The sequence below is a fragment of the Scyliorhinus torazame genome, chromosome 9 (assembly GCF_047496885.1).
Source record: "Scyliorhinus torazame isolate Kashiwa2021f chromosome 9, sScyTor2.1, whole genome shotgun sequence".
Taxonomy (NCBI): Eukaryota; Metazoa; Chordata; class Chondrichthyes; order Carcharhiniformes; family Scyliorhinidae; genus Scyliorhinus; species Scyliorhinus torazame.
Genome location: NC_092715.1, coordinates 56,272,217 through 56,296,583, shown reverse-complemented (window position 1 = coordinate 56,296,583; position 24,367 = coordinate 56,272,217). Strand labels below are relative to the sequence as shown.

At 47.9% G+C, this 24,367-nt stretch overlaps 1 protein-coding gene across 8 annotated transcripts in view; it reads right to left on the bottom strand.

Annotated features, from left to right (window-relative positions):
• Nucleotides 1-24,367, bottom strand: part of LOC140429216 (microtubule-associated serine/threonine-protein kinase 4-like) — a 651,560-nt gene that overhangs the window by 608,345 nt on the left and 18,848 nt on the right. Inside the window, exon 2 of one of the 8 annotated variants that reach the window (XM_072515942.1) lies at nucleotides 1,026-1,102. The exons of the other annotated variants lie outside the window; for them this stretch is intronic. The gene's annotated coding sequence lies outside the window, so the exon portion shown is untranslated. The remainder of the gene's footprint in view (nucleotides 1-1,025; nucleotides 1,103-24,367) is intronic. 8 annotated transcript variants of the gene reach the window in all.

Here is a 24,367-nt window from a genome sequence, read left to right as displayed (position 1 = left end):
AAGAATTTGTGCAATCAATTCTTTAGAGGCCAGGCCAAAAGATATGCTATAGCTCTCTGGAATTCACTTTAATTCTCCTCAATGTTCCCGCTATTCCTCGGAGGTAAGATTCTATGGGGATTCTTCCATGAGATTTTTGGTTTTGCGATCCTCCCTCTACATTTTCTTTACAGACCTCAACTGTAGATGTCTCCGCTTCTTACTTGGGTTGCCAGCTGTTATGGTGGCCACAAAGGACATGGGGGCGGGGCGGGGGGGGGGGGGGGGAGAACAGGGAGGCATCAACAAATCTCCCTGCAGGATTTGTGGAATACAAATTCCCCTATTAAGTAGGCAGTGGCTCTCCCAATAGGAAATGTATGGTGTGAACTTAAAATCCACTGCTCCAACCTGATTGGCATCACTGTAGGTCCCCCGGCTTGGGTGTGTGCATTGTGAGCCACGGTAATGGTCATTTTCGTTACTTCAATAAAGGGATTTGGTGTTGGAAGATTGGCTTTGGCAAAGTTATTCGCAGATACCAAATATCTTCCCACAGCTTTCCAGACTAACTCTGTTGGCTCCATCTGCCATAAGGCACGGTGAGGATCACTGTAGATTTCTTCCAGTAGCTACAAGCTGGAACAAATTTTCCAGTTGACCTTCCCTCCAAAGACTCAAACTGAACAAGCCCCACCGCATTCCATGCGGTGACCAAATCGTGGGCAGCACGGTAGCATAGTGGGTAGCACTGTTGCTTCACAGCTCCAGAGTCCCAGGTTCGATTCCCAGCTTGGGACACTGTCTGTGTGGAGTTTTCCCTGTTTCTGCTTGGGTTTCCTCCCACAAGTCCCGAAATACATGCTGCGAGGTGAATTGGATATTCTGAATTCTCCCTCTGTTTACCTGATCAGGCGCCGGAGTGTGGCGACTAGGGGCTTTTCACAGTAACTTCATTGCAATGTTAATATTAGCCTACTTGCGACAATAAAGATTATTATTAAAAGTTAGGATATTTTACAATATGAAGTGCAGGATTAACTTACTACTATTTCATGTTGGATTCCTCACACCAAACCAAAGCTGGAACTGTTTCTTTGTTTCCAAACTCAACTGCTTACTCCTGTCAGCAAACACATGTGGATAAATATATTTTTAAAAACCTTCTAACCAAGGATCCACACAAAATCACTATATCTAAAGCAATGCGGCATGCTTTCATAGAATCATTGAATCCTTACAGTGCAAAAAAGAGGCCATTTGGCCCATCAGTGTGTACCGACCCCCTGAAAGAGTATTCCATGCAAGCTCACTTCCTCACCCTATCCCAATATTTTTAAAATTCGCTCATGGGATGTGGGTGTCGCTGGCTGGGCCGCATTTATTGACCAACCCCGAGGGCATTTGAGAATCAACCACATTGCAGTGGATCTGGAGTCACGAAGAGGACAGGTTTCCTTCCCTAAAAGGACATTAATGAACCAGGTGGGTTTTTACAACAATCGACAATGGCTTCATGGTCACCTTTAGACTTTTAATTCCAGACTTTTATTGAATTCAAATTTCACCATCTGCCATGGCGGGACTCAAACCCACGACCACAGAGCATGACTCTGGGTCTCTGGATTACTAATCCAGCGACAATACCACTATGCCAGTGCCTCCCCCTTAAATTTATATTTAAAAAATTATAAGTACCCAATTTTTTTTTTTTCCAATAAAGGGGCAATTTAGCATGACCAATCCACCTGCCCTGCACATCTTTGGGTTGTGGGGGTGAGACCCATACAGACATGGGGAGAATGTGCAAACTCCAAATGGACAGTGTCCTGGGTCAGGATCGAACCTGGGTCCTCGGTGCAGTGAGGCATTTTTTTGCGTATTTTGTGGGGGTGGAAGGTTTGATCTTGTCGTTTATATGAGCGAGCACGGTGGCGAGGATTCTGAAAAGAGTCCTACAGAGAGACCGGCAGCCTGGGTGGTTTGGCGCGGCCGAACCTGATGCACAATTATTGGGCAGCAAATGGGGAGAAGGCATTGGGCTGGTGCCGAGACCAGGAGGCAGTCTGGGTGAAGATGGAGGCCAGCTCATGCAAGGATGTAAGGGGACAGGGCTGACTTCCGGTTGCGGTGATGCCTTGCTAGCCGCACGTTTCGGCGGCTCCAGCTCCGACGGACCTTCGGGCTCTTTTAAGAGCCCCAACGGGGAATTTTTTGACCACACAACCCGATGTGGGGTGTGTAAGAAGGGAGTCCCCCCCCAACGAAGGAGGAAAAAACCGGCGGCGGCGGCTGCAGCGCGAGGAATCGTCGACCAAAGGGTCAGAAAGAGAGAAGTACAAGATGGTGGCGGAGAAAGCACAGGCGACATGGGGGCCTGAGCAGGATGAAATTGTGAGACGGTGCGTGGAGCTGCTGAAGAGGGAGGTGCTGACCCCGATGCTACAGGCAATTGAGGGGCTCAAGGAGACATTAAAGACCCAGGAGACTGAGCGCCGCGTGGTGGAGCAGAAGGTGACAGATATTGAGGACGAGATCCTGGGCCTGGCGGTTAAGACACAGACGCACGAGGCACTTCATAAAAAGTGGACTGAAAGGATCGAGGCCCTAGAAAACGGAGCGCGAAGGAAGAACCTTCGGATACTGGGTCTCCCTGAGGGTGTGGAAGGAGTGGACTGTGGAGCGTATGCAAGTACGATGCTGAGCTCACTGATGGGTGCTGAGGCCCCTACGGGCCCCTTGGAGGTGGAGTGGGCAAATCGGATTCCGGCGAGAAGACCAAAAGCGGGAGAACCACCCAGGGCGATAATCGTGCGATTTTACCGCCTTAAGGATAGAGAAGAGGTCCTCAGATGAGCTAAAAAGGTGCGGAGTAGCAGATGGGAGAATGCAGTGGTACGGGTGTACCAGGATTGGAGTGCGGAGGTGGCGAGAAGGAGGGCGAGCTTTAACTGAGCCAAAGAGGTGTTGCATAAAAGGAAGGTGATCAGTTGAAGTCAGCTGACTTACGGAAGTAATATGGGGGGAGCAATCACGCTAGAAAGAGATCTAGGGGGGGGGGGGGGGGCGGGAGGGACAACTGGGTTGCTGCTGCGGAAATCCAAAAGGAAATGGCTAAAGAGTGGGTGGGCGGGGATGGTGTGCGACGCTGGGGGAGCGAGCGGGAGCGCGGAGGCGGGATATGGGACTGGCCTAGAGAAGGTAATGGCTAGTCGACACCGGAGGGGGGCAGGTAGCCCCCTAGTGAGGCTGATCACGTGGAACGTGAGAGGCCTGAACGGACCGATAAAAAGGGCCCGAGTGCTCGCGCATTTGAAAGGACTAAGGGCAGACGTGGTTATGCTCCAAGAGACGCACCTAAAGGTGGTGGACCAAGTTAGGTTAAGGAAAGGATGGGTGGGACAGGTGTTCCACTCAGGACTGGACGCAAAGAATAGAGGGGTGGCCATTTTGGTGGGGAAACAGGTAGCATTTGAAGCAAAGAACATCGTAGCAGATAGCGGAGGTAGATATGTAATGGTGAGTGGCAGGCTGGAGGGAATGGAGGTCGTGTTGGTTAATGTGTATGCCCCAAACTGGGACGATGCGGGATTTATGAGACGGATGCTGGGGCGTATACCGGACCTGGAGGTAGGAAACTTGATTTTAGGAGGGGACTTTAATACGGTGCTGGACCCGGGGCTGGATAGATCCAGCTCAAGGACCGGAAGAAGGCCGGCAGCGGCCAAGGTACTTAAGGGGTTTATGGACCAAATGGGGGGAGTGGATCCATGGCGATTTCTTAGACCTAGGGCTAGGGAGTTCTCCTTCTTCTCCCATGTCCATAAAGTGTACTCCCGGATAGATTTTTTTGTTTTAGGAAGGTTGTTGATCTCTAGGGTGGAAGAAGCTGAGTACTCAGCCATAGCGGTTTCGGATCATGCCCCACATTGGGTGGACCTGGAATTAGGAGAGGAAAGGGTGCAGAGAACACTCTGGCGATTAGATGTGGGACTGATGGCGGATGAGGGAGTGTGTGCACGAGTGCGGGGGTGTATCGAGAGATACCTGGAGGTCAATGACGATGGCGAGGTCCCTGTGGGAGTGGTATGGGAAGCACTAAAAGCTGTGGTCAGACGAGAGCTGATCTCCATTGGGGCCCACAAAAGGAAAACAGAGGCCAAGGAAAGGGAAAGAGTACTGGGGGAGATTTAAAGGGTGGATAGGGAATTGTACAGGGAGAGGAGACGACTCCAGACGGAGTTTGACCTTCTGACCACCAGAAAGGCGGAGGTGCTGTGGAGGAAGGCACAGGGGAGGAGGTATGAATATGGGGAAAAGGCTAGTCGCCTGCTGACTCATCAATTGCGAAAGAGGGCAGCAGCGAGGGAGATAGGAGGAATTAGAGACTAAAGGGGAGACACGGTGCGAAGGGCAGGAAAGATAAATGAGGTGTTCAAGACCTTCTATGAGGAACTGTATAGGTCTCAACCCCCAGGGGGAGAGGAGGGGATGCGGCAGTTCCTGGACCAATTGAGGTTCCCGAAAGTGGAGGAGCAGGAGGTGGTAGGCCTGGGGGCACCGATTGGGGTGGACGAGGTTATTAAGGGACTGGGAAGCATGCAAGCAGGGAAGGCCCCGGGACCAGACGGGTTCCCGGTGGAATATTACAGAAAATATGTGGACTTGTTGGCCCCGTTGATGGTGAGGACGTTCAATGAGGCCAGGGAAGGAGGGACTCTACCCCCGACGATGTCGGAGGCGATGATATCGTTAATTTTGAAGAGGGATAAAGATCCGTTGCAGTGCGGGTCCTATAGACCTATTTCATTATTGAACGTGGACGCCAAATTGTTGGCAAAGGTACTGGCATCGAGGATAGAGGACTGTGTCCCGGGGGTAGTGCACGAAGACCAGACAGGGTTCGTAAAAGGGAGACAACTGAATGTTAACGTGCGACGACTACTAGGGGTGATAATGATGCCCCCAGTGGAGGGGGAGGCAGAGATAGTGGCGGCAATGGATGCAGAGAAGGCATTTGATAGGGTGGAGTGGGAGTACCTTTGGGAAGTGTTAAGGAGGTTTGGGTTCGGGTTTATTAGCTGGGTTAGACTTCTTTATGGGGCTCCAACGGCAAGTGTAGTTACAGGTCGACATAGATCGGAGTATTTCCGACTATATAGGGGAACAAGACAGGGATGCCCGCTGTCTCCATTGTTGTTCGCGTTGGCAATTGAACCTCTGGCCATGGCGTTGAGAGACTCAAGGAAATGGAGAGGGGTGATTAGAGGGGGAGAAGAACACCGAGTCTCGTTATACGCAGATGACCTATTGTTATACGTGTCGGATCCAGCGGGGGGGGGATGACAGAGGTTATGCGAATGTTGAGGGAGTTCGGGGATTTCTCGGGGTATAGGCTAAACATGGGGAAGAGTGAATTATTTGTGATACATCCAGGGGACCAGAGTAGAGAGATAGAAGGCCTGCCTCTAAGGAAAGTGGAAAGAAACTTCCGATACCTGGGGATTCAGATCGCTAGGAGCTGGGGAACCTTGCACAGACTTAATCTGACACGGCTGGTAGAATAAATGGAGGAGGACTTTAAGAGGTGGGACATGCAGCCTCTGTCGCTGGCAGGCAGGGTGCAGGCAATTAAGATGATGGTCCTCCCGAGGTTCTTATTTGTATTTCAATGTCTCCCTATACTAATCACCAAGACCTTTTTTAATAAAATAGACAGGAGCATCACGAGCTTCGTGTGGGCAGGGAAAGTTCCGAGAGTAAGGAGGGGGTTCCTTCAGCGTAGTAGGGACAGAGGAGGATTGGCACTACCGAATTTGGGCGATTACTATTGGGCCGCCAATGTGGCAATGATACGTAAATGGATGATGGAGGGTGAGGGAGCGGCGTGGAAAAGACTGGAGAGAAAGTCCTGTAAAGGAACGAGTTTAGAGGCGCTGGTGACGGCGCCGCTACCGTTCTCACCTAAAAAGTTTACCACGAACCTGGTGGTGGAGGCAACTTTGAATATCTGGGGTCAGTGGAGGCGACAGAGAGGGGTGCGGGGAGCCCTGGTGGGGTCCCCAATCAGGAACAACCATAGGTTCGCCCCAGGAAGAATGGATGGAGGATTTCAGAGCTGGTACCAGTTGGGAATTAGGAGGGTGGGAGATTTATTTATAGATGGGACTTTTGCGAGCTTGGGAGCATTGGAGGAAAAGTATAAGTTGCCCCGGGGAAATTTCTTGAGATATATGCAGGTGAGGGCGTTTACTAGACAACAGGTGAGGGAATTTCCGTTGCTCCCGACGCAGGGAATACAGGACAGAGTGCTTTCAGGGGTGTGAGTCGGAGAGGGCAAGGTGTCAGAGATTTACCGAGAGATGAGGGAAGAGGGGGAGGAATCGATGGGCGAACTAAAAGGAAAGTGGGAAGAAGAACTAGGGGAGGAGATAGAGGAGGGTATGTGGGCTGATGCCCTAAGCAGGGTAAATTCCTGTTCCTCATGCGCCAGGCTTAGCCTGATTCAATTTAAGGTGCTACATAGCGCACACATAATGGGAGCAAGATTGAGCAGGTTCTTTGGAGTGGAGGACAAATGTGGGCGGTGTGGCGGGAGCCCGGCAAACCACACACATATGTTTTGGGCGTGCCCGGCACTGGAAGGGTATTGGAAGGGAGTGACGGGAGCGATTTCGAAGGTGGTGAAGGCCCAGGTCAAACCAGGCTGGGGGTTAGCTCTATTTGGAGTTGCGGATGAGCCGGGAGTGCAGGAGGCGAAAGAGGCCGACGTTGTGGCCTTTGCGTCCCTAGTAGCCCGGCGCAGGATCCTACTCATGTGGAAGGAGGCGAAACCCCCCGGACTGGAGGCCTGGGTAAATGATATGGCGGGGTTCATTAAATTGGAGCAGATAAAGTTTGCCCTGAGAGGATCGGCTCAAGGGTTCACCAAGCGGTGGCAGCCATTTCTCGACTACCTAGGGGAAAGTTAGAGGGAAGACAGATGACCAGCAGCAGCAACCCAGGGGGGAGGGGGAGGGGGGGGGTTTAGTTTAGTTTAGGTCAAAAGATAATGGGGTTTTGTTATTTGTGTATTGTTAAAAATTTCTGTATTGTTACGTTTGTTTTGTAAGAGGGGAAAAATTGCTGTTTGGGAAAAAAATTTCAATAAAATATATATATTTTTTTAAAAAGTAAGGGAACAGGGCTGCGGGCGTTAGTGACAGCTCCACTTCTGTTTGCTCCAGGAACAATTTTCAGGGAATCCGGTGGTGGTGGCCACATTGAAAATATGGAGGCAACTACAACACCATTTTAAGACGGGGGGGGGGGGGGGGGGTACGGGTTTGCGCAGGCGGAGAAGTTCAGATACTTGCAGGTTTGGAATTTTGCCAGGAGGGATTTTCCAGCCTTCCAGTGTTACCGCCATCGTCACTAGTGGAGAGGGTTCTGTTGTTGGCGGGGGCGGAGGAGGGGAGTACGTCCGGAATTTATGGGAGGATTCTGGCGGAGGACAATGACATTGTAGGGGATTAAGGACAAGTGGGAGGAAGAGTGGGGGGGGGGGGGGGGGGAGAATATGTGTGTGTGTTTGTATGTGTGTGTGAAGCCCTGCACCTGCAGAGGGTGAATGCCACCTCGTCTTGTGCAAGGGTTGGGCTCATACAATTAAAGGTGGTGCATCGGGCACATTTAACAAGGGCTAAGATGAGTCAAGTGTTTGAGGGGGTAGAGGATAGGTGTGAACGTGTGGGAGGGACCCAACGAATCACGTGCTATGTTTTTGGTATGTCGCAAGCTGGCAAACGTTTGGGGCTCCTTCTGCAGCTCTATGTCGGTGATCTTACAAAGGGAATTGGAGCCTGGTCACCAAGAAGTCATTTTCGGGGTGTCGGACCTGCCGACGGGCACGGGGGCAGATGTTGTAGCCTTCGCCTCGCTGAGGGTTCTGTTGGGAGTGGAGGTCAGCTTCTCCACCCTGTGCCGCGGCGTGGCTGGGGGTTCTCATGGACTTTCTGGACCTTGAAAAAAAATGAAATACACGTTGCTAGGTTCGATTGGGAGGTTTTACATAAGATGGCAGCCATTTGTCATGTATTTCAAAGAACTGGCCACCATCAAAAGCTAGGGCAAGGGGTTGTTTTGGGGCTGTTATTTGGTTTGTATTTATATATTAAAAATGTTCAATAAAATATTTTACCAAAAAAAAATCTCTACCCCGGAGAGCAGTGAAGGAAAGGGAACATCAATGAATTCCCCGGTGGTAGCAAGGAAAACAATTAACAATGCCAGCTGAACATCACCAACATATGTTTAATGATTATGTAGGCAATTGAATTTGGGTTTTTTCTTTAAAAAAAAAGATAGGAGCTCCCTAATTAATGGTGTTCATGTTTAGAGAAAGATGCATGGACATTGACACCAAAGTGCTCAAACACAAAACATGCGGTGGAGGGGGAGGATGAGGTGGGGAAAGCGGTTTGAAAAATCGGCACCAATATAGTGGGAGGTCCCTAATTATTTTCTGCATGAATCGGAAAATAATAGACACATCTGAAATCATCCACCATCAGAAAAGCCTTCAGTTACATAGAACAGGATAACACTGCCTTGCCCTCTCAGTCTCTCCTGAGAGATACTGCTGAAGTCTGCCAATTTTATCCTGCAACAACAATCAAGTGTACGATCATTAAGCCTGGCCTGAAGACAGATAATGAGCCTTTTCATGTCAGTCAAAACTCAAAACGTGCAGGTTCGGTCATGTTAACATGCCAATAACTAATTTCTTTTAAAAAAAAATTGAAATTAATTTCAATGTTTAATTTAATCTTATATTAAAAATATGGATATTGTAAAATTCTTACTTAACACGATATGGTATTTCAATACAAAACAGGATCTGAAGACAAACCAATGTTTATCAGATATCTGATTTAATCGGAACTCACTGGCTTTAAGACAGGAGTAAAGAGTTTTAAATTATGTAATCATTTCACTAAGTGGGATAATTATTTGAACGTTGAGGCACTCCTGTATTTACCCAAGGATGGTGACTCATCAATGCCTGTAGGTATTTTAAAAAAAACTATCGTTCTGTACAATTGTACACTATAGTTTGTACCATCCGCACCAAAACCCTATTAATGCTCAGTGCGGCCGCGCATCGAGGACACCATGAAGTTCCTCATGAGGACAGGACTTTTAAGGAGTTGCCTCCTTTCTCTCATGCTCAAGATGGAATAATAATTGTTTTAAATAGTTCAAAGCCCAATGTGGTACAGGATCCAAAATAAATATTATTCTGTTGTGGGAGGGCAGAGAAGCAGGCAATTAAGCACTGGGAAATGTCACTTTGCTGCTGTTTCAAAGAAACTGAAGTCTCTTTTTACATTATAAAAATGCAAAATCCCATTGCCATTGATCATCATTCCTTTATGGTCACTAGATCAAAACTGTAGGAAAAGAGGCGACGCCTGTCAGAATCCACGAGAAAATTTCAAATTTGAATTTCACTCAATCCAAAGTGGCATGTATTCCATGTTCAGCAAATTCGAGCAAAGATCTTCTCAAGTCTCGAGTGGGTTACAAAGGGGAGCTGATCCCCAATAAGTATTTTAAAATGGAAGGACTAGAGGGGCCCAAGACATGGTCGAAGATAGGAGTTCCCAAGAGGTTTCTGAAATCAAGGGAAGGTTAGCAATGAAAAGTAGTTTTGCAGAGGTTTCCGAGGGAAGGGGCATAATCTCATCAAATTCCGGAATATTCAGTTTACATCACAAAAGGAGAGATAAACTGAGCAGACGTTATAACAAAAACACATATTTGTTTGACAATATAAACTGATCAAATGTACGTGTTTTGACTCTGAAAACTGAATATGAAATGCAGCTGAACATCATACAGGACGAGGGGCATGAGCTATTGGCCTCATCGTACCCGACTCGGTATGCGATGCGGTCAATAAATCTCGCCTCTCACGGGATTTACCATCCTCATCACACCTCAAGATCTAACGAGATCTCATGTGGCGTCTGGATCCAGATTTGCATATTCAACTGAGTAGCTAGTATCACTTGAATAGGTCTACGCCAGATCTACCTGCCCGGGATCAAACAGTCTCGCCTCGGAGACCCCAAGCAGGCGCCATTTAGTACGGTTTTCACAAACGTGGACCGGGCATACTGGCACTTGGAGAGTGGGGGATCCTGGTCCCGGGGCCCCTGGGTGGTCGGGCTCTGGGCAGGGTAGTACCCTAGCACCCCCAATGCCACTTGGGCACTCTGGCACTGCAGTATGGCACCCTGGCAGTGTCACCTGGGTGCCACCTTGGCACTGCCAGGCTGCCCAGGTGGCACTGCCAGGCTGGCTGCCATAGTGCCAGTCTGGTAGTGCTAAGATGCCCAGGTGACATCTTGCCCGTGCCAGGGGATCAGGCACGGGAATGCCTTGCCCTTATGAGGTAGGGTGGGGGCCTCGATGGCCTGCTAATTGGTGAGTGGGTGGGTGGGTGGGGGTTCCAGAGATAGCGCCCTGATCTCTTCCTGCACTGGCAAGCTGAACTTGAAGCCCAGAAATGAAGCAAAGTCCCTTTCTTTTTAAAAAAAATATTTTTATTGAAAATTTTTGGCCAACCATCACAGTACATTGTGTATCCTTTACACAGTAATATAACAATATAAATAACAATGGCCAGTTTTATAAACAAGAAATAAATAATATATAAACAAAAACAAAACTAAATGGCAACTGCCTTGTCCCAGATAAATATTCTCCAAAAATATGTTTTAACAGTCCAATATACAATTATCTATAACAACAACCTATACATATTATACTTATACATTAACATCCCTGAGAATCCCTCTGGTTCCTCCCCCCCCCCCCCCCCCCCCCGGGCTGCTGTTGCTGTCTCCTTCTTTTCCATTCCCTCTATCTTTCTGTGAGGTATTCGACGAACGGTTGCCACCGCCTGGTGAACCCTTGAGCCGATCCCCTTAGGACGAACTTAATCCGTTCCAGCTTTATAAACCCTGCCATGTCATTTATCCAGGTCTCCACACCCGGGGGGCAAAGTCCCTTTCAATACAGAGATCGTTCTCAGCGCTGCCACACTGGGAAACACCCAGCTAAACCCGTCAGACGCGGGACTCGGTTTCATTGCCATCAACTCGCGCCGGAGGAAAATGCACGTTTCAGATAACAACTTGCACTTTAACATAGAAAAATGTTCCCAAGGTCCTTCACAGAACCTGAGCCAAAAGCAGGACATATTGAGGAAGCTGATCAAAAGTGGTGAGCCTTGAAAGAGAGGGATTAGGAATTAAATTCGTACAGTAAATGCAAAATAAATTACAGCAGTGGCAGCATTGAAAACAAGCAAAACCAGAAAGAGACATTCAGCACAAGTTCCCCCATCCAATGGTGAACTTCTCCTGCTGCGAGCATGCATCAGAAATAAATAAGCATGGAAATTAATGATAATGGGGAGGTACAGGTGGGAGTGGTCTGGGAGGCACTGAAGGCAGTGGTTAGAGGGGAGCTGATATCTATTAGGGCACATAAAGGAAAGCAGGAGGGTAGGGAAAGGGAGCGGTTGTTGAATGAACTGCTGAGGGTGGACAGACAATACGCGGAGGCACCGGAGGAGGGACTATACAGGGAAAGGCAAAGGCTACATATAGAGTTTGACTTGTTGACTACGAGTAAAGCAGAGGCACAATGGAGGAAGGCACAGGGTGTACAGTACGAATATGGGGAGAAGGCGAGTAGGTTGTTGGCCCATCAACTGAGGAAAAGGGGAACAGCGAGGGAGATAGGGGGGGTGAGAGATGAGGGGGAGATGGAGCGGGGAGCGGAGAGAGTGAATGGAGTGTTCAAGGCATTTTGTGAAAGATTATATGAAGCGCAGCCCCCGGACGGGAAGGAGAGAATGATGTGCTTTCTGGATCAGCTGGAATTTCCGAAGGTGGAGGAACAGGAGAGAGTGGGGCTGGGAGCACAGATTGAGACGGAGGAAGTAGTGAAAAGGATTGGAAGCATGCAGGCGGGGAAGGCCCCGGGACCAGACAGATTCCCAGGTGAATTCTATAAGAAATATTTGGACTTGTTGGCCCCGCTACCCATGATAACCTTTAATGAGGCGAGGGAAGGGGGGCAACTGCTCCCGACTATGTCAGAGGCAACGATATCGCTCCTCCTAAAGAAGGAAAAAGACCCGCTGCAACGCGGGTCATACAGGCCTCTTTCCCTCCTGAATGTGGATGCTAAGATCCTGGCCAAGGTAATGGCAATGAGGATAGAGGATTGTGTCCCGGGGGTGGTCCATGAGGACCAAACTGGGTTTGTGAAGGGGAGACAGCTAAATACAAATATACGGAGGCTGCTAGGGGTAATGATGATGCCCCCACCAGAGGGGGAAACGGAGATAGTAGTGGCGATGGATGCCGAGAAAGCATTTGATAGAGTGGAGTGGGATTATTTGTGGGAAGTGTTGAGGAGATTTAGCTTTGGGGACGGGTATATCAGGTGGGCACAGTTGCTGTATAGGACCCCGATGGCGAGCGTGGTCACGAATGGACGGGGGTCTGACTATTTTCGGCTCCATAGAGGGACGAGGCAGGGATGTCCTCTGTCCCCGTTATTGTTTGCACTGGCGATTGAACCCCTGGCCATGGCACTGAGGGGTTCCAGGAAGTGGAGGGGAGTACTTAGGGGGGGGAGAAGAACACCGGGTATCTCTATATGCGGACGATTTGTTGCTATATGTGGCGGACCCGGCGGAGGGGATGCCAGAGATAATGCGGATACTTGGGAAGTTTGGGGATTTTTGAGGGTATAAACTGAACATGGGGAAAAGTGAGCTATTTGTGGTGCACCCGGGGGAGCAGAGCAGAGAGATAGAGGATTTATCGTTGAGGAAGGTAACAAGGGACTTCCGGTACCTGGGGATCCAGATAGCCAAGAATTGAGGTACATTACATAGGCTTAATTTAACACGGTTGGTGGAACAGATGGAGGAGGATTTCAAGAGATGGGACATGGTGTCCTTGTCATTGGCAGGTAGGGGGCAGGCGGTTAAAATGGTGGTCCTCCCGAGATTCCTTTCTGTGTTCCAGTGCCTCCCGGTGGTGATCACGAAGGCTTTTTTCAAAAGAATTGAGAAGAGCATTATGAGTTTTGTGTGGGCTGGGAAGACCCCGAGAGTGAGGCGGGGATTCTTGCAGCGTAGTAGGGACAGGGGGGGGCTGGCACTACCGAGCCTAAGTGAGTACTACTGGGCCGCCAATGTTTCAATGGTGTGTAAGTGGATGGGAGAAGGGGAGGGAGCGGCGTGGAAGAGAATGGAGAGGGCGTCCTGCAAGGGGACTAGCCTGCAAGCAATGATGACGGCGCCGTTGCCGTTCTCACCAAAGAAATGCACCACAAGCCCGGTGGTGGTGGCTACATTGAAAATTTGGGGGCAGTGGAGACGGCATAGGGGAGGAACGGGAGCTTCGGTGCAGTCCCCGATAAGAAACAATCATAGGTTCGTTCCGGGGAGAATGGATGGGGGATTTGGAGCATGGCAAAGAGCTGGGGTAGTACAATTAAGAGATCTATTTGTAGATGGGACGTTTGCGAGTTTGGGAGCGCTGACGGAGAAATATGGGTTGCCCCAAGGGAATGCATTTCGGTATATGCAATTGAGGGCTTTTGCGAGGCAACAGGTGAGGGAATTCCCGCAGCTCCCGACGCAGGAAGTGCAGGATAGAGTGATCTCAGAGACATGGGTGGGGGACGGTAAGATAGCGGACATATACAGGGAGATGAGGGACGAGGGGGAGATCATAGTAGATGAGCTGAAAGGGAAATGGGAAGAAGAACTGGGGGAGGAGATTGAGGAGGGGCTGTGGGCGGATGCCCTACGTAGGATAAACTCATCGCCCTCGTGTGCCAGGCTAACCCTGATACAATTTAAGGTGCTACACAGGGCGCATATGACTGGAGCACGGCTTAGTAAATTTTTGGGGGTAGAGGATAGGTGTGCGAGATACTCGAGAGGCCCAGCGAATCACACCCACATGTTCTGGTCATGCCCGGTACTACAGGGGTTCTGGGTGGGGGTGGCAAGGGTGCTTTCGAAGGTGGTGGGGGTCCGGGTCGAACCAAGCTGGGGGTTGGCTATATTTGGGGTTGCAGAAGAGCCGGGAGTGCAGGAGGCGAGAGAGCCTGACATGTTGGCCTTTGCGTCCCTTGTAGCCCGGCGCAGGATATTGTTAATGTGGAAGGAAGCCAAACCCCCGGGGGTGGAGACCTGGATAAACGATATGGCAGGGTTCATAAAGTTAGAACGGATTAAGTTCGTGTTAAGGGGTTCGGCTCAGGGGTTCACCAGGCGGTGGCAACCGTTCGTCGATTACCTCACAGAAAGATAGAGGGAACGGAAAAGAAGTAGATAACAGCAGCGACCGGGGGGGGGGGGGGGGGGGGGGAGGAGAGAGAATCGGACGGACTCTCAGGGATGTTATTGTATATGTATAGGTATTTGGTATATGTAATTGTATATTGGATTGTTGGACTGTATTTTTGGACTGTATTTTTGGAGAGTATTTATTTTGGACAAGGCAGTTGCCATTTAGTTTAGTTTAGTTTTTTTGTTTTTGTTTGTATATATTATTTATTTATTTATAAAACTGGCCACGGTTATTTATATTGCTTTATTGTTGTGTAAAAGAAACACTACGTATTATTATGTTTGGCCAAAAAACTTGAATAAAATATATTTTTTTTTTAAAAAAAAGAAATAAATAAGCAGAGTCTGTCTGAATTGTCAAAGTGTGCTTGTGACAGAGGAGGCTCCCAGCTGGACCAGAGCCATGTCAAATGAACCCATAATGTCCACTTTACATCCTTCCTAAACTGGAATCTTTCCTTTTCTCCCTCTTACTCCGTCATTCCACCTTTCTCCCCTTTATGCTTATCCTGAACGGCACACCAACTGCTTCTCCGAATGTTCCCAGGTCCATCCAACCACCCAATCATCACTTCCCCTCTCCTTTATAAACTGGCCACCCCGACGCAGCCAAGAACCGGTGCCCGACGTAAAATCTAAACCTATACACCACCGCAATCTAAATATACAAAGCAATAGAAATGGACAGGTTATGCAATGAAACGAATGCAGAATATCATATTCAATGGGCTGCATCCCACACGAGAACTTGGGAATGAAAATAAAGGCCGTCCTGGGGCTGGATTCTCCGCTTCCCGATGCCAAGATCTCGTTCGGCGACGGGGCAGAGAATCCGTTTCGGTGCCTAAATCGGGAGTGACGCCGGTTTTTCAATTCAAGTATCCACCGCTTCAGGCACCCCCTGAAAATCGACGTACTCAAGAAGTACGCCGCGCCGAATATCCACCGCCTCAACCCATTGCCTGAGGCCCGCCCCGCGATGCTCCGTCCCCAACCGGCCGAAATCCCGCCGGCGTGGCTTACGTGTGCTCACACCGTCCGGGATCCTCGCGTGGCGGCTGCGGACTCAGTCCGGGACCGCCACAGTCGGGGGAGGGCAGATCGGTGGGCAGGGGGGCTTCATTCGGGGCTGGGGGCAATGTGGGCAGGTGGTCCTGGGGGCGCGAGCGGCCGATGCGGTCCAGGTCCGCGGGCTGTGTCCGCCATGAAGCACGCGCGGCCGCTGCAAACCGCCACCGCCGTGTGCATGCACGGCCTCTGAACCGGAAGTACGGGGGGCCATATCGGCAGCTAGAGCTGTGAGCTCTACGCCAGCTCCCTGCTAGCCCCCAGCAAAACGAGGAATCTATGGCCTTTTGATGCCAGTTTTCCTGGAATAAAAGACCACATTTTTCACGACGGTGTCAGCGCTTAGTCTCAAAATCGTAGAACCCAGCCCCCGATCAGTGGCAGCGAAGAACGGTTTTCAATACATTTTCCATGATTTACAAACATTTGGGCTGGAATTCTCTGGTCATTTTGATTCGCTTTTCCGTCTGGCAGCGCACCTGCGGATTCCCCGGCGGCATGGGGTGGCTTCAATGGGTTACCCCATTGATAAGCGACGGGAAGAGAGAATCCCGCTGCCAGCAGATAGGGCGCCTGGGGGACCGGAAAATTCGGCCCCTGATCAGTGAAAGACCATGAAACTCATCAAATGTCAATTCCCTGCAGGGTTAAAAAAAACTATTACAGTCCATGTGTACCCCATCAAACATATTTCTGCAGGAAAGTGAGGCCCACGGATCCTGTATTGTAGTTGCACAGAATTACACTGAAATGAACACTCGCTTCTGTGCCAATCTCGCCAACAGAAACCTAGACCAAATTCTCAGTGTAGTGAACGTAGCCACGCCAGAACGTAAAAGGAACAATATAATCACCTTGCTCTCTTCTTTTGATTATTCTTTCATGGGATGTGGAGCCGCCCGCAAGTATTTGCTGCCTATCCCTAATGGCCCTTGAACTTGCTCGGCCATATCAGAAGACATTTAAGAGTCAAATCACATTGCTATGAGTCACAGAACAGGTAAGGATGACAGATTCCCTTCCCTAAGTAAACCAGATGGGTTTTTACGACAATCGATGATAGTTTCTTGGTTTCATCTAGTTTTCAATTCCAGATTTTGTGAATTGAATTTAAATTCCACCGGCTGTCATGGTGGGAATTGACCCACTGCCCCCAGAGCAGTAGGGGACGGATATGATAGTACTGGAAAGGGTGCGGAGGAGATTTACCAGGATGTTGCCTGGGTATGAAGAGAGATTGGATAGACTGGGGTTGTTTCCTTGGAGCAGAGGGGACTGAGGAGGGGGACACGATTGAGATGTATAAAATTATGAGGGGCGTAGTTAGAGTTCTTTCTATTCATTCACGGGACCTGGGTGTCGCAGACTGTGCCAGAATTTATTGCCCATCCCTAATTGCCTTAGAGGGGGCAGTTAAAAGTCAACCACACTGCTGTGTGTCTGGAGTCACATGTGTGCCAGACTAGGTAAGGATGACAGATTTTCTTCCCTGAAAGACAATAGTGAACCAGATGGGTTTTTATGACAAACGACAATGTGTTCATGGTCATCATTAGACTTTTAATCCCAAATTTTCATTGAATTTAAATTTAACCTTTGCAGTGGTGGGATTTGAACCTGGGTCTCCAGAACATTACCCTGGGTGCCTGGTTTACTAGCCCAGTGATGCCACTATACCACTGTCTCCACAGACAGGAAAAAACATTTCCCCTTGGTGGAGAGGTCAATGACCTGGGGGCATAGATTTAAAGGAAGGCGCAAGAGCTTTTGAGGGGATGCGAGGCGAAACCTTTTCACCCAGAGGGTAGTGGGAGTCTGGAATCCGCTGCCTGTAAGGATGGAGGCAGAGACCCTCGTAACATTTAATTTAGATGTATGCCTTGGCATCGCAAGTGCACAAGGTTATGGGCTAAGTGCTGCAAAATGGGATGAATGGGAAAATGGATTACTTAGGTGGTTGTTTTTGACCGGTGCAAATGCGATGGGCCAAAGGAACCTTTCTGTGCTGTAGACCTCTTATGACTCTATGACTATGACATTAGTCTGGGTCGCAGGGTTATCAGTCTAGGCCATTACCACTACATCCCTATCTCTCCCTTCTGTGGCCCCATCTCCCCCTTCTGCCAAGTGCTGTACTCTTGGACTCTCTTGCCTCTGCTATTCTACTGGAACGGTGTTTTTGAAACTTTATTTCCCGGGATCCACTTTTGCCAACCGACGGACCTGCGGGACTCACGGTGGCTGATCTTCGTGACCCACGGAGGCCGAACTTCGCGACCCACGCCACGTTTGCTTACCTTTAATGCAAAAGGGGAATCTTCTTGGTCCTCACAGTCTCACTCCAATCAGGTTCAAAGGAGGAGAGGGCAACACGCATATCAGACATCAGCCAGCTCCTTTCTGCCGAATTATTAAATTCCAAGCTCTCATTGTAGGTCGCCGTGAACGGCAATAGCAATAAAATGTGTGTTTTATTGATGTTCCTGCGAGGTGCTACACTAGAATGCAGACAGCTTCATGGGCTTTTGGCATGTTTTAATGTGGTATCACAGGTCAGCTACAGCAGCGTAGTCTTTTAATTTGGAGTCAACTCTAAGTTAATAACTACTCTGGGGTCTCAAACTCAAAAGGAATTTTTCACCTACAACTTCTCTTTCAAAATATGAAACTTCTCATTTATTTCCCAGCTTATAACACACATGGACTTTGCAATCCTATTTGCACTGACATAATTGACAAAACAATACCTCAAGAAATCACCTTTATACTGCTTTGATCCCAAGTTAAGTTTCTTCTTTGCAGGATGTTAACCAGAGGCTCTGGAGCTGTGTACAGAGCGAACACCAGCACTGCTGTCCTCCCCTTGACTCTCCTCAGCAGCTCTCTCCAGCAGATTCTGTTGTGAGACCCTGTCCAACAAGTAAACTGCTTATTTGAGTCTCTGGTCCTCTCTTACTTTTAAGAAAACCATTCATTTTCACAGTTCACTTGCCTTGCTTGTTTCAGCTGGAAAATGGAAACTACATTGCTCCGTGATTTGGCGGCAAAAGCACATCCCTGGATGCGCACATCACTTGACGTCAAGTGTATATGCAGGAAGCATGACCTGCTCTCTGCTGCTGCTTCTGGCCGGAAGACTCCATACAGCCTCATTTATTTTCATTCAAAAGATGGCAGTGGACGTTGGGCACGTCTCCTGCGATCAGGGCTACCATGGGATCAACACTGGCATTCACCCGACAATGTGAAAAGTTGTTCAACTCTGCTCTGTCCACAAAAGCAGGATAAATCCAATCCAGCCAATTACTAGCCCTCAGTTTACTCTCGATCAGCAGCAAAGTGATGGAAGGTGTTGTTGACAGTGCTATCACAGCAATAACTTGCTCACTGACACTCAGTCTGGGTTCCAAGTCTCCAAACAACCTTGGTCCAAACAATGACAAAAATGCTGAAGTCTGGAGGCAAGGTGACATGAGAGTTACTGCCCTGGACCCAAGTGTACCTGCCCCCCACCCCACCCACCCATCTTACGGTGGGAACAGTGAACAGTTCCATTGCCCTGATATTGAAGCAGTGCATGCCCATATGCAGCAGACCTGGACCACTCATGCATTGGCTGGTAAGAAACACACAAGTGTCAGGCAATGACTGTCTTCAACAAGAGAGAGTCTAACCATCTCCCCGTGACACTGCCATCACTGAAATCAGCACCAACAATATCCTGGGGGTCGCCACCAGAAATGGAACTGGATCAGCCACATAAATACTGTGGTAACCAAGACAAGGTCAGAGGATGGGTATCCTGTGGCAAGTAACACATCACCTGAATCTCCACAATCTTTCTACCATCTCCAAGGAGCAAGTCAGGAGTGTGGTGGAATACTCCCCATTTGTCTGGCTTGTCAACATCCAGGACAAAGCAGCCAAATTGTCCATCCATCACGTTAAATGTCCACTTCCTCCACCAGCACTCAGTGGCAGCAATTTGTACCATCTACAAGGTGCAATGCAGCAATTCACCAAGGTTTCTTTGACAGCACCTTCTAAACCCACCATCTCTACCACTTAGAAGAACAAGGGCAGCAGGCGCCACCTACAAGTGCCCCTCCAAGTCACACACCATCCTGACTTCAAAATACATCACTGCCACTCGGTGAAAATCTGAGAATTCTCTTCCTATCAGCACTGTGGAAGCACCTACACCATATGGACTGAGGCCCAAACGTATACACAAGAAATAGTTGAAGGGGACAAGACAAGTGGAGAAGGCTGTTAAAAAAGCACATTAGATCTTCTCCTTATTTAGTAGACATGTAGAATGCAAAAGCATATACGCGGTGATAATCTCTTTGTAGCACTGGCTAGGATAGGACCCCAGCTGCAGTATTCTGTGTCATGATATTCAGATGAACAGCACATACTGTGTATGTATGTGCTGTGTTGCTCATCTGAATATCATGACATTCTGGACACCGCACGTTTAGGAGGATGTCAAGGCCTTAGAGAAGATGCAGAAGTGATTTACCAAAAATGCAGGACGTCTGCTAAATAGGAAAGAGTAGAGAAACTGGGGTTATTCTCATTAGACTAGAGAAGATTAATTGGAGATGCAATAGGGATTGTTCAGAATCACAAAGGGATTTGACTGAGTAAATAATAAACTATTTGCAATGGCAGAAACGTTGGTAGGACACGGTTTTAAAGTAATTGGCAAGAAAGCTAGCAGCAATCGGAGGAGATATTTGTTTGCACAGTGAATTATAATAATCTGGAATGCATTGCCTGACAGGGTGGTGGAAGCAGATTCAGGACTTGCAAAAGGAAACTGGACAAATACTTGAAAGGGAAATGCTGGCAGGACAGAAAGTGCAGAAGAGTAGGACTAATCTGGAATTAGGGCGTCACTGTTTAAAAATAAGGGGTTGTTTATTTAACACAGAAAGAAGGAGAAATTGTTTCTCTGAGGATCGGGAATCTCAAACTCTCTTCCTCCAAAGGCAGAGGGAGCAGGATCTTTGAATATTTTTCAAGCAGAGCTAGGTAGATTCTCGATTAACAAAGGTTATGGGGACAGGGGGGGGGCAGGGATGTGGGGTTGAAGTTACAATCAGATCAGACATGATCTTATTGAATGGCGGAGCAGGCTAGAGGGGCCGAGTGGTCTACTTCTGCTCCTAATAATAATATTGTCACAGGTGAAAAGCCCTTAATCGCCATATTCCGGCGCCTGTTCGGGTACACCGAGGGAGAATTCAGAATGTCCAATTCACCTAATAGCACGTGTTTCAGAATTTGTGGGAGGAAACCGGAGCACCCGGAGGAAACCCACGGAGACATGGGGAGAACATGCAGACTCCACACAGACAGTGACCCAAGCCGGGAATCGAACCGGAGACCCTGGCGCTGTGAAGCCATAGTGCTAACCTCTATACTACCGTGCTGCCCAAATGCTTGTAATTGAATAGCTCTTTCAAAGAGCAGGCAAAGGCGCAATAGCCAACGTAGCATCTTTCTGCACTGTATCATTCAATAATTCTGTTAAAAACATTAGTGTTCTCAGTATTTCAGGTTGAAGGGGTCCAGTTTTGAGCTTCATTCTGTCATGTGTTAACACAAATGTCATTTTGCTTCATCAACATTTTTAATCAGCCACATCACCACATATTCTTGATTCCAGCTTAATAGCTGTTCACGGAGGACTGCAGCTGTGTTTAATTGCAGCAGAATAAACATGTCACTATCACAAGTTTCTGTTTACAAACAATTTCTAAACAAATGTTCGCAGTTAGGAACTTTAATGCTTTCATCTCAAGTCAAATAAAATGTATTTAAATTGGCATAATTAATCCACTTGTCTCTATCAAAGGGACTTTTGTGAATTGTGCATTGGAATTGTGAAGTTTACTCTAATTAAAATAAAAACTTCAATATCGCTCACAGTTGGACAACTTCAAATAGCTATGCTTGCCAGAAGAACTGTTGTAAATACATGTAACCTCATACAAGGTTATATACCATGTGCTAATATTAGCACTGACTACAGGTTTTTTTAGGAGGGAGTACACACATTGGCCTGTCCACGTTGAAAAGCATCCCATTCAGCGTCAATAGAAGCAAAGTGGAAACCTGCGCTACAAAACAGGGATGAGGATTCTGGGGTAATGGAGGGTGGTTTAATTTTTTAGTTCAACAAAATAATCCAAGGTAAACACGTTCAACACAGTTAAACAGAAAATTCTCATGAGTATTTGCAGTAAATTACTCAGTTCAAATATAGCACAGTGCTGAGCACTGTTGCTTCACAGTGCCAAGATCCCAGGTTCAATTCCCGGCTTGGGCTACTGTCTGTGCGGAGACTGCACGTTCTCCCCGTGTCTGCGTGGGTTTCCTCCGGGTGCTCCGGTTTCCTCTCAAGTCCCGAAAGACGTGCTATTAGGTGAACTGGACATCTGAATTCTCGCTCGGTGTACCCAAACAGGCGCCGGAGTGTGGCGACTAGGGGATTTTCACAGTAACTTCATTGCACTGTTAATGTAAGCCTACTTTCGTCAATAATAAAGATTATGATTAAATATTATCCTCATAAAAACAACAGATATTGAGAAGCAGAAACAGCAATAGTATTGTAACTTCTCCTCTGAATAGTTATTTGCCTGTTAATCACCTCAAAATGGGACAACATGACACATTATGTTGTAAAATTCCTGCTTTGCAATGCAAATCCAACTTTGAATTTGGCTCATCGTAAGCATTCCTAGCCATTTCATGAAGAATATTACTGGGAACATGCAAAAAGCCAGAATATATCTGTGGGGAGCAGAGTGTTGAGCTAACACTTCAGGCCCATGACCCTTCATCAAAACCGGAAAAAGCACTGATGGGAGTCTCACTGAAACATTATCCCCCACCATCCTCTCTTCATTGATGCTGCCTGACCTACTGAGTCTTCCCACCAGTTTCTGTCATTATTTCAAACTTCCAGCATCGGCGATATCTTGTACTTCGCTAAGTTCTAACAGCATTCAATGTCTCTCACCTCTCGAGTCAGAAGGTTGTGTGTTCAGGTCCCATTCCAGAGGTCCGAGAGTAAACCTCAGGGTTGGCACTCCAGTGTCTACCGAGAGGGTACTGCACAGTCTAGGGGCCGTCTTTTGACAGACATTAAACCAAAACGCCTGCCCCATCAGGAGGACGTAAAGGATCCCCTAGCACTATTTCAAAGAGCTGGGGAGATAGCTCTAATGTCCTCACCAATATTTATCCCTCAACTGCTGTTCATTGGAGCTTGCTGTGCACAATTTTGGGTCCTCCATTTCCTACAACTGTGATTGCACTTCATTGGCTGTAAAGTGCTTTGGGAAGTTCTGGGATTTGTGAATGGTGCTATATAAATGCAAGTCTTTTTCTAAATCTATTTGACACAGGTAATTTAACTTGACACCAACACAAACATTCTTCTTTTTTTTTTAAAAAAGGTGTCAACAGTAATTTTAAGCCTTTGTTACCCAGCTACTGTTCAACACTAAGCACCGTGGGGCACAAACAAAGTGAGAAAAGACTTTCATCTAAAACTGTAGTTCGTCAAATTTCTGAAATACTTCGTTTTTCCAAATATCAAAGAAGAAAAGTACAGCGTTCAATCCTGGCTCTGGGTCACTGTCCGTGTGGATTTTACACATTCTCCCCGTGTTTGCGTGGGTTTCGCCCCCACAACCCAAAGATGTGCAGATTGAACACGCTAAATTGCCCATTAATTGGAAAATCTTTTTTTTTTTAAAGTACAGCGCAGGGACAGGTCCTTCGGCCCTCCAGGCCTGCACCGACCATGCAGGCTGCCTAACCTAAAATTTTCTACAGTTCCAGGGTCCGTATTCCTCTATTCCCATTCTGTTCATGTGTTTGTCAAGAAGCCCCTTAAACGTCACTATCGTAGTTGCTTCCACAACCTCCTTCGGCAGCGAGTTTCAGGCACCCACTACCCTCGGTGTAAAAAAGACTTACCTCACATATCTCCTCTAAACTTTGCCCCTCACATCTTAAACCTATGTCCCCTAGTAATTGACTCTTCACCCTGGGAAAAAGCTTCTGACTATCCACTCTTGTCCATGCCTTTCATAATTTCGTAAACTTCTATCAGGTCGCACCTCAACCTCTGTTGTTCCAGAGAGAACAAACCGAGTTTATCCAACTTCTCCTCATAGCGAATGCCCTTCATACCAGGCAACATCCTGGTATCCTCAACGCAAACTGGAGGAACAACATCTCATCTTCCGGTTTGGCACGCTACAGCCTTCCGGTCTGAACATCGAATTCAACAACTTCAGATGAACAGCTCTACTCCACCTCAACCCATTTGTTTTCATCCCATTTCATTTTAATTGTCTTTTACCATTTCTTCCTTTCTTAATATATATTTAATTCCCCTCCCCCCCCCAATCTTATCCACCTTTCCTTAACCTTCCTCCTCTTTGCTTCCCCCTTCCCCTCCCCCCACATCTACAGTTCTGATGTTAGTTTCCCTGCTGTTTGACCTTTCACATCTTGTATTCTCTCGGGGGACTGCCATTAGCAATCTTTCCCCTTGGTTCCTGTGGCCATTAGCACCCGGTTTCCCTGAGTTTCTGTGGCTATGACTCATCTTTCATTCTTACTCCACAGTATAAATATTTCCCACTTTCTCTGTCTGTTAGCTTTGACAAAGAGTATTCGGACTCGAAATATTAGCTCTTTTCTCTCCCTACAGATGCTGCCGGACCTGCTGATATTTTCCAGCATTTTCTCTTTTGTTTCAGATTCCAGCATCCGCAGTAATTTGCTTTTATGCTAACATCTTGGTAAACCTCTTCTGTACCCTATCCAAAGCTTCCACATCCTTCTGGTAGTGTGGCA